Source organism: Ctenocephalides felis, unplaced genomic scaffold (genome assembly GCF_003426905.1).
Source record: "Ctenocephalides felis isolate EL2017-DRISC unplaced genomic scaffold, ASM342690v1 CF-g0.4_SCAFFOLD_03211, whole genome shotgun sequence".
Lineage (NCBI taxonomy): Eukaryota > Metazoa > Arthropoda > Insecta > Siphonaptera > Pulicidae > Ctenocephalides > Ctenocephalides felis.
Window position 1 is genome coordinate 7,456 of NW_020539365.1, and position 16,425 is coordinate 23,880.

At 27.9% G+C, this 16,425-nt stretch overlaps 3 non-coding genes across 3 annotated transcripts; all 3 read left to right on the top strand.

Annotated features, from left to right (window-relative positions):
* Positions 1-1,685: 1,685 nt before the first annotated feature.
* On the top strand, positions 1,686-1,808 carry LOC113381932. The gene has a single exon (XR_003367601.1). It is a non-coding gene; the product is annotated as a U5 spliceosomal RNA (small nuclear RNA).
* Positions 1,809-5,582: 3,774 nt separating this feature from the next.
* On the top strand, positions 5,583-5,703 carry LOC113381933. The gene has a single exon (XR_003367602.1). It is a non-coding gene; the product is annotated as a U5 spliceosomal RNA (small nuclear RNA).
* A 904-nt stretch (positions 5,704-6,607) lies between these two features.
* Positions 6,608-6,728, top strand: LOC113381934. The gene has a single exon (XR_003367603.1). It is a non-coding gene; the product is annotated as a U5 spliceosomal RNA (small nuclear RNA).
* Positions 6,729-16,425: the final 9,697 nt, after the last annotated feature.

A 16,425-nucleotide genomic window follows, 5' to 3' on the forward strand; every position in this document is an offset into this window, starting at 1 on the left:
AGAGCATTTCTGTTTGCATGTCAACTTTTATGAGTAAAATCTACTGGTGTTCAAGTATGTACTGGCTTATCGTTCGTCTAAATTTGATTTTAAAAAAATTCCAACTATTTTGATTGATATAGCTCTATTACTCTATTACTCAAATAGTCGAATAAATTTAGAAAATTCTCGTACGCAAAGATATTTGTTACACATTTAGAATTTAGTCTAAATATTTTGTACCGTCGATCGATGAACAACATGCATAATTTAAATTTGTCAGGTATGTTTGTATACGATCATGTGGATCATTATTGTTCTCAATTTTGGTATTCCAAATGACATTGTTTCGACGTCTGACGTGATTGAAATGTGAATAAGCTGAGTTTAAATGAACAGCTCCAGTTAAATCGGGCGACTCATGTGCAGAATCGTAATATATTGACATGTCGTATCCGGAATTGACATGCAACTAGTAAGGATATTTGCACGTAAATCACTGGATTTGTTATAGAAATTGTGAGTTTATACTTTAATATTAATTACAACTCCCACAAAATAATCAAATCTCACTAAAGTTTATATATCTTTTCAATGAGAACCTCTGATGGTTTACTTGTCTGGACTTTTGATAAAACTTTGCATGGCCTATAATATCTCAAGGGGTTTGTTTTTACTAACACAATGTGAAGTTTCATCAAAATTCTACACGATTAAACCTGAATTTTTTCTGTTGGTTATAAGTAGGTGGTTATAAATACGAGTAAAATGGCATATATGGACAAAATAACACAGCACCTTATTTAAAACTTGGCTAGTTTTAGTAATGGTTCTATTTTTGTATAACGTGACGAAGACATAATCACGATCCTGTCAAAACATTTATTGTACCAGCAAAAGAATATTTTGAGGGTGGTTTTATGTTTTTTGGGGACTTATGTATTGTCTTTTATAATTATTTCTATTGAAATCATTAAAATATGCTAGTACTAGTAATTTCGATTAATTTTATTGCAATTATACTTATAAAATAGACAAAATTACTATCTCACAAAAACTACAGGGTACTTCACTCGAGGCCAAGAAAAAAGTAAACTGAAATCTGTCAAAATTCTAAGATAGGCTTTTACATTCTACTCTAACTATTTCCAAAAACTGACCAATCGGTAAAAAGATGAGCATTTATTTCAAATGCCTCTTTTCCTGTTCTGGGCTCGGCAAAAGTAGGTTACGAAGGTTCCTTTTGGGCTCATGCGTTATGTATTGACGTCCCAAAAAGGACCAGGATTTATTTGTGAACTATCTTCAAACATTAGTATCTCAGTATGTTCTTAACTTATATGTCATTTTTTGCTTAATATCTGGGCAAAATGGATTTCATAACTAGTTGCATTTCTCCTTAATAAATATGTTATAATTCCTACTTAATTAAAAAACTATGTTACTGGCAGCCGATGAGTCTAAAATAAGTAAAAATGATTAAGACTGATAAAAATATCTTTAATAAAATAATTATCATTAAAAACGAAATACCATATCATTTTGTCCGTACTTGCCCTACTAATTGGATTAGATTGTCGCGCCAAAGACGCAAGTTTCAAGGTGTTAATCATAGGTGGCCCTAGTGTACTTCTTTCGCAGTTTCTGCACACTGTCTGTGAAATACAGACCCTAAATTGTTTGTCGACACCTGGTCTACCTTATCGTCACTCTGGTTTCCCTTCAGAGCGAATAAATCTTTCGCCTTTTACTAAAGATTTCCGTGGAGGGGAGCACTCAAATGAGTATATATCTCAATTTTTTTGTGCCCGGTATTTATTTGCTGGGCCAATAAGGTTATTATAAATTTAAATTATTAGAGGTTGCGTTAGCATATAGCTAATCGTACATTTTAAATCGAAATCTTAACATGCGGCCGCTTTTCGTTGCTCTTCATCATCAAAAGTATAAAATAAATGTTTAACAATTTAGTTTTTGGACATACACAAAAATTGATATAAATCAAAATGCACTTTTCCAGAATATAAATATAATTTAATATAACCTCAGAGAACTAAGGTTACTTATTAACTTCCCGTAGGATAAGTTATTGTAATGGGCCGAAAATCGAAATTGAAAATTTTTACATTTCTCGACGTTTTGAAGGTTTCTGAACATTTTGGCATACCTCAGAAAAATTGAATGTGTGTGTATGTATGTATGGATACAATTTTCCAGTCACGTTTTCGAGCGCACGGATCAACCGATTTGAATGGTTCAAAAAACATTCGATTCCTATTGATAGGGAGATGTGCTGATTAGTTTTCGGCAAAGGCAGGTCTAGCAATTACGGAGATAAAGAGCAAAGAGTGCAGAAAATAGTAATCGAGGTTTTGAGAGAACGGAGTATTCAATTTGAATGATCTAAAAAACATTCAATTTGTAATGATTGGGAGAAGTGTTTATTAGTTTTCGGCAAAGGCAGGTCCAGCCAATTCGAAGATACGGAGCTAAAAGTTCAAAAAATGGCAGTTTTTGAGAGAATTAAGCGTCCGATTTAAATGATTCAATGATTTCTGCTTGTCCTAACAAAATAATTGATTTTGGAAAAAAAAAATTTGTTTCAACTTTTTTTAAAAAAAAATTTGTTTGTATATCGAACATAACTCAGATTTTATTTTTAATTCTGACTATAGTTTTAATATACTTAAAACAAATAATTTCAACTTTGCAATTCAGTTTATATAATTCTTATAAATATTAGACAATGTTACAATATTTATATAATAATCTATTAGAAAACATTCAAAATTCCTCGAATATTTCGTTACGGTACGAGAAGTTCCAGCCATACACCCCACTAGTTTTCGATTTTATTCATGCCTTTTTGACATTTGAAATGCTATATAAAACATTTTTCTATTAAATTTCTAACTTTTTCAGGGACGGTTTAACTTAAATTTTATTCCACAGTGTTTTCATACTAAATTATTTTATGAAAAAATATGCATATTTTTGAAATAAATACTTAAACATAAACTTCACCTTCGGGAATTCACCTTAATTTCAGAAATCTTATTTATAATTTGTAGGCATTGTAAAGTAGTCAGATAGTAGTTTGTAATCGATTATATACAATTTCTAAACTTGAGATTATTAAATAATTAATTTGACTTGGCTTTTAGTGAAAAATATGTCTAAATCCTAAGATAACTATATTCACTTTTGAAAAAAAGTAATTGAATATAAATGAATTATTTGAACAAATAATAAAATAAAAATGTACTTTTTATAGTGTAGCATTTTCAAATAAGGCAAATTTATTTCCAATAATTCTAAAGATTCATAACAATGTATTTAAAATTCAAATATAAAAACGTTTCATGCCAAACTCAGACGTGCTAAACAAAGAAGCAAAATATAATGAATAAAAACTACTGACGTTAGTTTTATGAAGTCATGATCTGACGATCATTCATAATTTGCAATTGAGTTTTTTTTAATTTGATCTAACGTGGACTAATTTCTAAAATAGAACAAAGAATATTTGTCCTGCTTTATACCCTAGATATTTGACATTGAATTATTGAAGTTTTTTTTTGAAATTTGATGAAAAATGATTGATGTGCAAAAAATTTATATAAATGTATAAGTTCTAAGTCATTAAAGATAATTGATCTAGATAATTACATTCAAATATGTTAATTGTATTCTGAAAGATTTATTCTTGAATGTATAACATTGCATAAAAAATGCTTTGCAGTTTACAGTTTTCATTACAAATATCAGTAAATATTGCTTGATTGATGTGTCAAATATTTATTCTATTAAATTTATATATTACAATATTGAAAGAATTAATGTACATGATTGAATTTTTGCGATTAATTTTCAGTTGGCTTGAACTATTAAACTATGTTTTTTAGATGCGTACAAACCAATTTTTTGTACCAAAACAAATTGTATTAATTTTTTGTTAATTCACCTGATTGACATACATGAAATTGAAACTCCGATGGCCTCAGTTAAAAAAACTGTGAATTTAGTAGATTTGCTAAATGACTGTTTTATTTCTGTAACCGGTTAAAAAAAAAAATTTCAAAAATCTTAATTGTAATAAATGTTCTAATTATTTCGTACCTTTCTTACAAAATATAAAATAGGGAGTAAAAGAAAACTGTAATTATATTTATAATATCAGGTTTTCATAATATATCTATAAAATAAATAAATGATTTCTAATTCTGTGCTCTTTGATGAATTTTAAGCACAAAATCTCTCATAATTTATTAATACTGGTATTTTGTTGTTCTGATATGACTTTGCAAAATTTCTTTACTAAATAATTTACGCTACAGTTAGAATTATGAATCAAATTATGTTTCAAAAGTATGTCATATTTTCCATATCGTACCGAATATTATACTTCAAGACGTTAAATAACAAATTTTTAGACACTGATGCTATTTTATTGCTTATAAATTGGAAAGTAATTGTATTTTCAATATTGTAAATTGACGTTTTGTAAGAAGTATAAGCAGTTTATAGTTTATTAGAGATGTTCAATGTTGACAAAATTGGATGTTATTATAGAAATTCAGGTAATGGAAAATTTCTGAATCCGAGAATTGTAAAAATGAAATTATTTTCAATATGTTTTCAAGCGGAAATATATTTATTCTTGGAATCAATTGCCTTGAAATTGACATACATTTTAAGTAATTTGATAATATTCTACTAAATAGTAATTTTACCAAGTTTTGTAATTGTATAAATAGTCATTCATGTCGGGGCCAAGCAGGTTAAGGAAGCAGGTATCCTAAAACTGCACCCCGGGTTAAACGAAGTTTAATAGTATATAATAAATATGTTAAGGTTGTATTTTAAGTAGTTTTTGAGACCTCTTAATAATGTCGTCGTTTGTAATCAATAGTATCGGTTGATATAAAACTTTTCTATTGTCTATTGTCAGCAATGTGATTACAGTTAGTTAACGATTCGCCGATGAAATTGTTATTAGAAAAGTATCAATCTGAACACGTTGATCAATTTATAAGTCATAAATATTATTTGCATATAAATTGTGATATGGGAGAGGTGTGCTCAACTTATATAGGTATCATACCCACAAAAATTATATTAACTTTAATAAGAAGAATTTGGGTAATATATAGTTCTATATTAATTTTATTATTTTTCAATGTCGAAATAATTAGATATTTATTATAAGGCAATAATTTCTACAATTTTGTTTCGGTTGGCGGTATAAAAAGCTCGCTGGCTGTTGGTTGTGCACCGCAGATTTTCTGAACATAAATTCAATGTGGTCACAACACGTTTCGGAAGTTAATATTATAATGATTGTTTATTACACATTAACGTTGGATTAAAATGGTGTTCGATATTTTTATTAATTATGTTTATTTAATTAATATTCTAGTACCGGTACATGCTTGCACTATTAATAATAATAAAATACTATGGACATTTGAATTTATACTTTTTTTCCATTATATAATAGATTAGGTCATAGATGGCCATAAAGTACTTCTGTAGCTACTTTTACACACAGCCTGTGAAATACAGACTCAAAATTGTTAGTCAACACTTGGTCTACCTGTTCGTCACTCTGGTTTCCCTTCAGAGCGAATAAATCTTTCGCCTTTTACTAAAGATTTCCGTGGAGGGGAGCACTCAAATGAGTTTAAGCTCAATTTTTTGTGTGCCCGGCATTTATTTGCTGGGCCTATAAACTAGTCTAAAGATCCAATAAAGTCTAAATGAATTGAACGTAATTTTAACCTTCAAGGAATTGAAGAGTTATTTTGATAAGTTATCTTGAAAGCGTGGCTTTAAATAGTATAGGATTCTATTCATCTGTAGATGTCAATAATTTAAGCCATTAGACGATATAGAATACTACAATGAACCTTATTTCTTTATCATCTAAAGTATTAGTCGAATCAAATTTGCATTAAATTAAGGTGACCATACGTCCCGGATTGGCCTCGACATTCCGCCTTGCGTCCGGGCTTTTTTGAAAACCAATATTTGACCCGGTTTTAGGTGTTTTGTCCCTGATTGTCCTGGATTTTAAAAAATATTTTGATTGCCAATATTTTTTTAAATATATTTCAACTAGAAAATTTGAACATATGAAAATTGTGCATATAAATTTTCAGCTCACCCCCCTCCCCCGCTCTCATACACATTATAATCCGTCCCGGATTTCATGCAAAATAATATGGTCACCTTAGTTAAATTCACTTTTTACCAAGATCGTCGTCTACGTGGAAATTATTGATTTTTTGGCTCGATACCCGTCTCGGGCAGTTTGCTGGCAATCAGTAGTGGTATCAGAAATTAAATATTTAAAATATAAGTGCTAAAAGCCATTAGGAGCATTGCTGCAATATGTATCTCACCAGAATTAGATAAAAAATACCAATATCAATAGATAGATAGAACCACTAGGGTGATCACTACTATGATGCACATCTCTTCACATTATGTACAAAAGCACATCTAAAGAAATTATTCGAATTCATGTTCATAGAGGGCCTTCAAACGATTTCTAAGGCCCTTACTAAAGCACTATTTCTAAAATATAGACCCTAAAATGTTAGTCAACACCTGTTCTACCTGGTCGTCACTCTGGTTTCCCTTCAGAGCGAATAAATCTTTCGCCTTTTACTAAAGATTTCCGTGGAGGGGAGCACTCAAATGAGTTTAAACTCAATTTTTTGTGAGCCTGGCATTTATTTGCTGGGCCAATAAATTTATAACATTCAAGTACTTCCGAATTAAATATAATTCATTTCAATCACAAATCAATTTTTTTACAATCATTACGAGTTCAGTAAATCACATTCAATAACGTATGACGCTTTGTAAATTATGATTCGTGATAATTTATTTGAATGATGGATACTCCTATAATTAATCATATTTTTGTAGTTTTATGTTTTATATATTCTATTCGACATTAAAGGTTTTTTTCATGAATAATCTACTTTCAATTTGTTATTATTCTAAATATTTTGAATAAAAAGATACTAATTAAAATAAAAAGATAATAAACTATTATTGTTTACAATTGTATAAGTATTATATTGTAAAATTGTTTAGTGTAAATTATTTATAATAACTGTTTTAAAGTCATATTTAACTTTTGCCTGAAAAATTTTCGCGCCCTTTGTATATATTTTGGTTATATAAATGAGTTTGTAGTAAACATAAAAAAATGACCGAGTTCTCGAATTGAATGTAATAAAATAATGAACAGATTTTTTCATTTGTGATCGGAAATTTTATTAGTTTTCCTTTAAATTTAATTTTATTGGTCTCACTGCTTACTTAGCATTTATCTACCTACAACATTACATTTTTATATTCTATATTTTCTCCATATACATTTTATATTATCTCCATATATATTCTATACTATTTTCTGTCTGGTATCTTTTTATTTATATCTTATTCTATCCATTTTTTTTTGCTTTTCACAACTGATTTCTTAAGTCTTCTTTTTTTTTCTTTTCTAAATCTGATCTTTTCGATTTCTAATCTTGCGTTTCTTCTTACTTCTATTTTTTTATTCAAATTCTACTCAACAAATCAAATTTAATATAATTTCAAATTAACTATTTTCTTTAATTCGAAGGATTCGAAGTTTCCTGTCGTGTGAGTCACAACTTTAGTTATTTAAGGTATAAATAAGTTCAGAAACTAACATAGAAATTTAGGGTTGCCTGGATAAATTGTACACTTAATTTTGTTCAAGTTCAAAATTTTAATATATAAAATGTATGTAAGATGGATTAGTACATAAGTTGTACCGAGATTTTGTTCTATAGACGATTATAATTGTTCTATGGACTAATCGTCTATAGAACAATTTACATTACATTTTTATTCAAAAATGCTATCAAACAAATAAAATGACAACTTAGGCCGCACTGTGCATGTTGTACTAATTGACAAAATTTTAGGAGCGTATAATTATAAGTTTTCTCACAATTTTTTGGATCGGAAATCTAGGACCTTCGTAAATTTCGTACATCCGTCATGTCAAAGCATGTAATAATAAAAATGCTTTTATTTAGTACTAGTAAATTGAAATATCACATTGAATAATTCTTAAAAAGCACTAAACTACTTTTGATTGCTACGAGCATTTTTTTGAGCATTAAAAATTAATAATAAATTAAATTTGTTTAATATAATACCGGAAGACCCAATAAATGTTTCCTTTAAATACCATTTGCATTCCAATATTACATTGCGCAACGCACCTTTGCAAAAACTGTGCCAAATATTACATGATAAAAAAAATAAAATCCGTAAGATCGCCCGAGGCATCGCAATTCACTGTACTTGAAATTGCGATGACCAAACTGACAGCCGGATAAACCTGCCATTTCTAAACCAACATGATTAATAACTTCATGATTTATATCAATGAATAGATTCTTAGATGTTGAATAAAAATTTTGGGAACCAGGATAATTATTTATGGATAACTTTTATAATAATTTTAATATTTTGCTATAATTTTTTTTAAATTTTTACTATTAACTTCCCGTAGGGTAAGTTATTGTAATCGTTCAAAAATCGAAATTGTAAGTTTTTGCATCTCTCGATGTTTTGAAGGTTTCTGAACATTTTGGCTTACCTCAGAAAAAATGGATATGTGTGTGTATGTATGTATGGATACAATTTTTCGTCCACGTTTTCGGGCGCAAGGATCAACCGATTTGAATGGTTCAAAAAACATTCGATTCCTATTGATAGAGAGATGTGCTGATTAGTTTTTGGCAAAGGCAGGTTCAGCAGTTACGGAGATAAAGAGCAAAGAGTGCAGAATATACAAACCGAGTTTTTGAGAGAATGGAGCATCCGATTTGAATGATCTAAAAAACATTCAATTAGTTAATTGGGAGAAGTGGTTGTTAGTTTTTAGCAATAAAGGCCCAGCCATTTCGAAGATACATAGCTAAATGTGAAAAAAATGCCATTTTTTGAGAGAACTATGCGTCAGATTTAAATGATTCAAAGAACTTTCTGCTTGTTTTAACAAAATAATTGATTTTGGAAAAAAATATTTTTTATGAATTATTATGCTATATGTATTAATTTAAAAGTAGTAAATAAAATAAATGTTCAAAATTTTCTTGAAATTTGACATCAGCCAATTGAGTAAAGGGCAAGGCTCTATCTTTTCTATAGATGAATAATCATCTGAAATACATAGATTCAATTTTTTTCATCTGAAATACGTAGATTAAAATTTTAAATATTGTCTTGTAGTTTATCCAAAGATCTGGAACGTGTATCAAAATTTATCAAAAGAAATTTTGTTTCAGTGTCAGTGGTGTTACAAATTAGTTTGGTTATTTTTTATGTTCGAGAATAAGATCTCAAACATAAAAAATATAGGAAATAAAATAAAATAGAAATTCCTTATTTTATTTAGGAATTACTGAATAGTTTAACGTAATAAATGTTTATAACGATAGATTGTAATTCATAAAACTAAATAAAAAAAAATATTTAAGATAATTTGGATGTAGAAAATATGATGATTTTTTTTTTATTTTGAAAGCGTGATTGGTATTGCAATCTTGTATTTTAAGTTAATATATTTGTTTTGTTTATTTTTTAAAATACAGATCGCATATTTATACCATAAATTAACTTATAGTTAATATATGGTATAATATAAGTTATAAATGATAACGTAAAACATTTTTACAAACTTTAAATCCCTATTATATTTTTACTTCTACAATTTTCACGGTCATTTTAACTTAAACGTAATTGCAAAAACATAAATTTACTATTTTTAAATAGTAAATTATAATTATAATTAATAAAGATTAGGAATTTGTTTCACAAAGATTTATTGTGCTTTTGCAAAAATTCTTTACAAATACCTATAGTTGTTATAGCTACTAGCAGTTACAGCTATTAAAGTTATATTTTATATATTAATAAAAAATATAGGAACTTAAAGTTGATACATATATCACAAGATATCTGATCTCTAGGAGGACTCTATCAATTCGATTTGCAAATTTTCTACAGACTTTTTTATATTTTTGCATTTCATATTCACAGACATGTGAATAAAACCACTATTTAGTTTAGTGTGGTATATATTGAACTTCACTCTGCAACTTTTTTCTCTCGTTACTTTTGCTAGTCTATATTATTATTATAAGTTACAGGTTTTTATACTCATATAATTATATCCCCTACCCCGAAGGGTCCCGGGTTAAATAGAAAAAGCCCTGGACAAATCTTGACCAATTTTATTTGAATTTAAAATAAAAGGGCGTTCGTAACATCTTCAACATCTTCTAATAAAAATAGAAAAAAATTATGAAGTAATAATCTTAGTACGAATAATCTCAGTACAAAAATTTATATAACTCAACGATAGAACACCGACCGACCGACCGATTTCCGACTTTGTAGAAATATTTTTTTATACATGCATTTATTTGGTTTCGTGTTCAGCATGCAATTGATAGTTTTTCTCATAGATGGAAATTATGGAAATAGGTAAAGAGTTCGAATATCATACGGATCACGCTCATCCAAAGGAAATTGCAATGATCCCGCTGAAAAGTATCACTCACCGTTAAGCTCTGCGTTATTAAGGTTTTCAAATTCTCTTTTTATAATCCAATTTGACACGTGCGAGTCCACCACATAGTCGCAGATAAATAAAATAAACTTGATCAAAAAATACACATCACGGTAGAAAGAAACACATGTGCACTAACTTAAAAGTCAATTGGTCTATTAAAATAAAAATGATTATCTTTTTGTTAGGTATTCTTTATTCAAATTCGAAGAAAGATGCGTCGAGCGTGGCGTCCAGACGGATACTATGCCGGTAAGACAAGTGCTTCTGATTATGACCACGGGTCAGGCTCGAAATGAAACGAATGTTGTAGCGTTTTTTTATTCTTTGTTGTGTTCCTCTTTCACTAACTGAAGAGCTGGAAGATTATTTAAAATTAGTAGTTTGGATGATAAATGATTTGTTTTGTTAAAGTCCTTCACAGGTTTCTAACAGCTTATAAGCTTTTCTTCGGGTTATTTTATGCTTTACCATTTCTTGAGTAATTATTTAACTTATGTAGAGCAATGTATAATAATTGCAACAAAATTGAAAATGAATTTTTTGCATATCTTGATGCATATTACGTTTCAAAGATTTCTGAACGTTTTGCTATACCTTAGAAAAAAATTGATGAATGTTTGTGTGTGACGGCGTGTGGATGTATCTAGTATGTATGTAGGTAAGGTTTGAATACAATTTTTTGTCTTTGATTTCGAGAGCACAGATTAACTTACAGATCAACACCGACTTGAATTATTCAAAAAGCATTTCTACTGATGAGGATATGTGCTGATTAATTTTTGGTAAAGGCAGGACCAGCAGTGTTGAAGATACGGGGCAAAAAGTGCAAAATGGCAATTCAGTTTTTGAGAATGAAGCGTCTAGGGAATGCAATACCGGTATACCGAAATACCGGTAAACCGCCCGATTTTTCGGCGGTAATAATGCCGGTATTTACCCTAAAAATACCGGTATTTTCGGTATTTTTACACAAGCGCTTTTTGATACATATTACACTCAAATTTAAATTTTTCGGAAAAAAATTATATTTAAATTCCATAATTGCATACACATCTGTGCCAAAATATTAGAGATTACCACTGCGTAATCTTTATTTTGTTACTATATGCATATTATTCATAATAATTACTAAATTTTATTATAACAAATTAACAATTATAAAACATTATTTTACTTAAAACGTATCGCAGTCTGAAAATAAAACAGGACCATTATATTGTTTTAAATAAAAATACTCTACAATTATAGTATGTTATTATTTATCTTCATAAAGTATCAGAACTTAAATTAGTAGAAAAAATACTTTTTTAAAATCTTTAAAATATGGAAATTATGCTAATTTAACACATTGTATACAGACAATACAGTTTATTATAATAATGTAATTTGATCTTTTATAAGTTATAAAAGTTTTTGGTCTTTCTTACTCATACGTTTAGGTAAAAAGTACTTAATATACTCGATAATGATTATGAGTTAATTAAATTGGATATAATTTTGTTAAAGTATTATTGAAAATCCTCTACCTCTACTCTGTTTATGATAATAAAAAATCGGTATTTTACCGGTATTCAGTTTTAAAATGAAAAATTACCAAAATACCGGTAATGAAATTTTTTCATCGGTATTGCATTCCCTAGAAGCGTCCGATTTGAATGATTCGAAAAACATTTTACTTGTATTGACGGTGAAGAATTGTTTAAATTTTTGGGTAGGCAGGTTCAATGGTTTCGGAGGTCTAATAAAAAAAGTAAAAAATAGTCATTTGGCGGTCAAAAATGACCGCTGCACATATGCACATCAAAGTTTCAGATATTTATATCGATCCTAATAATAAGTAATAATTTTGTTTACTTTCTCTGGGTTCCGTACTAAAACTTGTAATGCTTAACCATAAGACTCTTCAACGCAGCGCATATGCGATCCGATAATTCGTCTCTAAAACAGCTACGCAGCGCGATTGCTTTGAAAAATATCAAAATTTTCAAAAAGTTTCAAAAATATCAAAAATGTTAAAAAAGCTACGGTGCGGGAAGTTATCAATTTGCCCCAAAAGGCACGTAAATACTTTTGCATGGTAAGGCACGATACCATGTACCACTAGTTAAAAAATTATTTTATGGAGAAAATATAATTTCAAATTCTATTTTTTAAGTAGCAATTATATATACAAACCATTTTCCTTATTTTATTAAAATTGGATGTTTGTATGAGGATCGTATTGGAATTTGATCGTATTAAAAAAAAACTTTTTTCTAACGGCATTCTAGAAGTGTTAAATCATTATACATACTTCATTGATTTTTATTAAAATATATTACATTAATAGGTATTTTATCGCGTACTTTTTTAATTCTATGCCTTAATTGCTAGCTCTTAAGAGAAGATTAAAAGAGGTTCCTACGGTTGATGAAGGACAAATATGCTTCTGAATACGGTATTAAATATTTAATAAATGTCTCGATTTAATTTTTTTTAATAGACTATATATCGCAATTCATTGTGAAATTAAAAACAAACTTGTTTACTAAATTTTTTTTGTTTTAAATCGATCTTTATCATTATGTGCAATGTACTAGGCTTGGGTTTTAGAACATTCGTGGTTAACAAATCAGTGGCAAGTCCTGAATTTTATTTAAAATTTGCTCATTATTCTATATTAATAATAATTATTATTATATTCTATATTAATAGTAATTATTGATATGATTGTATATATTCAAGAAAATATTCAATGATAATGATTATTGCAATGATGCAACGTTTAACCTTGTGAATTATTTGTTTACTTAAAATTATCTAATTGTGAGTTAATAAATGAAGAAACAAAATTTTTACTCCATCATCTCCAACTTGTGCCAAATTTCTTAGATTGAGACACGTACTTTTAATACACAATAAAAACTTCAGTGCAAAATAATTTTAATACGGTAATTTGGACAATGTTTTAAACATTTATTTAGAAGTAATATGTCATGTATATAAGTGAAGAAGATATTTTATTAATTGAAGATTTAAATCCACTTTTAAAAATTAAAACAATGATGTTATGTAATATAATTTATTATTAATGCGCCAGAATAGCCATAGAAAAAGCAATTTACATTTAGTATTCAAATAAATTAACATACGACGTGGTGTATGATTTTTATAATACTCTATTTTAACTTATTGTTCCATGAAATAATTTTTGTTGATATAAGTAATAATATAATTTTCAATGTAGTTTATTACGCAATTCGTTTGTTATGATTTTTATTTGATTACAATAAAATCAGACCAATTATATGTACTAATAATAATTTGTTAAGCTATGAAAAGGAAATGTTTAATGTTTGCGTTAACACAAATATTTTTACTGATTTATTTGTGTATTGTTAATAGAATGAATTAAATATACATAATACCAAAAATGAGACTATTAAATATAGTTTAAAGAACCAATAACTTTTAAGTCAACGACAATGATAATTACCAAATTACCATTGAATTATTAATAATTCACTCTGATAAATAATATATTTATCATTAATTTTTGAATATATATATAAATTAATTAATTGAGACAGGAAGCTTTTAAAAGCGCAAATAGGCCTGATTTTGTACGAATTTGTTTCTACTAAAATAAATACTAGGCAATGTTTCATTAAATTATTCATTTCGTGCTAAATCAGTAATCAGTAATAAGTGAAAAAACAGTTATATTCTGAGGAGCTGTAAACGGATATCCAAATATTCTATCAGATCCTTTAGGAGTTTTTGAAGAATTTTATTAGGACCTTTTAAAGACAGTATAAGGACCCTAAAAAAATTTATCATATATAATTATCGACTGTTCGAACATTCCTATGTGCAGGCTTGTGATAATCATGATTTATTGGGGCTAATTAAGGTTTTAACAATCGTCACTGTAATGGAATACTCTTGTCATTTTTGTGGTGAAAAAAAGCTGATAAAATTATACATTTTGTCTCAAATGTGATAAGCTTTCAACGTATATAAATATATACCTCGATAAAAATAAATATTTTACAATAAATCTGTAATAAAGTAATAGAATTTTAAATCTGTTCCTTTTAGAAATATAACTATATAACTATATATAAGTCCATATAAATGCATTCTGAAGTTGTAAAATATAATTAATAAATAAATCATTTGATATTAGAGCCCATCGTGTTATAACAATTAAAAACCTGCTTGCACAAACTAGTCACGAGTTTGATACCAACCCCGGCCAACTCGATATCAAACAGTATGATATCAGATTTTCACTCGAGGCTATAATCTGGCTGCAAAACATAAACGCAAACACCAGTAGATAAATATATCTGATATACATATGGTTCACACTGGTTAAGACTGGTTGACCACTGGCCTTCCCCCCAGAGAAAAATATTATTAAAATATAAAACATTCAATTGTGGTTGCTGTTAAAAAATTGAAACTCGTTATATTTGCATAACATCCTCGGTACTAAACATAATTTTAAGAAAGCTTCTATAAGAGTTCAAAAAGTATCAATTTTCTTCATGTACAAAGTGCCACTTTACCTACGTTTGTTCATTTATTAATACAACTTTAATTAATTAAAATGATGCATTATAATGCATCATGCAGATGCATTAATGCAGATAAATAACACTTGCCTTAAATTTATAATGAAGGTATTTAAAAACGTTTGGGTCTATTTTGTATAGTTTATTGATATTAATTACGCGACTTGGAAACCAAATATGTAGAAATGTAGATTTATATCTTCTTCATTAGCCATAATAAGCATATAAATGGCAACGAATAATTACAACTCGTGCCCTCTTTACATGTATTTTATTTAAAATTAGATTAAGATTTATTTAAGCTAACTTAATTTACAGTTCGTTAAAGAAAATTTAAATAAATTATGATTTATTAGAAAATATAATAGAACTACCTCAGTTCTATTATCAAGACAAAGATTTTAAATTAATATTACTTAAATCATTTCTAAATAGTCTTTGGGTTTTATTTTGGTTAAGTATGTCCATATGAGTTCGTTCATACATATAATACCAATTTCTCAATTTTTTCCAGAAAGCGTAAATTTAGGTGTTCTATAAGTTTTTCTGCTTAAGTTATATTTTTACAAATTTAATAATAGAAGGCAACCCAGTGGCATTCTGTCTAATTTTGTGATATACTTATAAGTAGGTATTCTTTTAATTGTAATCATATTTTGAATTCGTTGCAGCATGCCCTGAAAAGCTATTTTCTTTGTTTCATTGATGCAGCAACGGCAAATACTTGATGTTAAATTCGAATATTTTGAATAATAATAATGAGTTACTAAAGAAATAACTATCGCACTCGCTTGAAAAGGGCGCTTTCACGTCATTTTTGTTTTTTGAAAAATTACGTAATTATTACGAAATATTTCCGAAATCTTCATTACGTAAGATAGGTAGGATACGTAAATATGTAACTTTTTTACATAAAAATTACGTAAATTTTACAGATTTTGGTTTAGTGGGTAATTTTATGTCATATCAAACCTGTAAATGTTTGTAAAATTTTCGGATTCGGAAACGCATACCTTCTGATATAAAATACGATAATCAATAACAACTTTATATTTACGCATTTGGTAAATTTAATTTATTAAATAACAATAACCCTGAAAGAGATCACATCAATTAAAAGAAAAGTACATGAAAAGATGAACAAATATATAATAAAATGAAACAATAAACGATTGGTTTTATGTAAAAAGAAGCATTTTTGAAAAATCAAAATATTTATTAATACAATATCATTATGAGGTAATCAAATTGTTT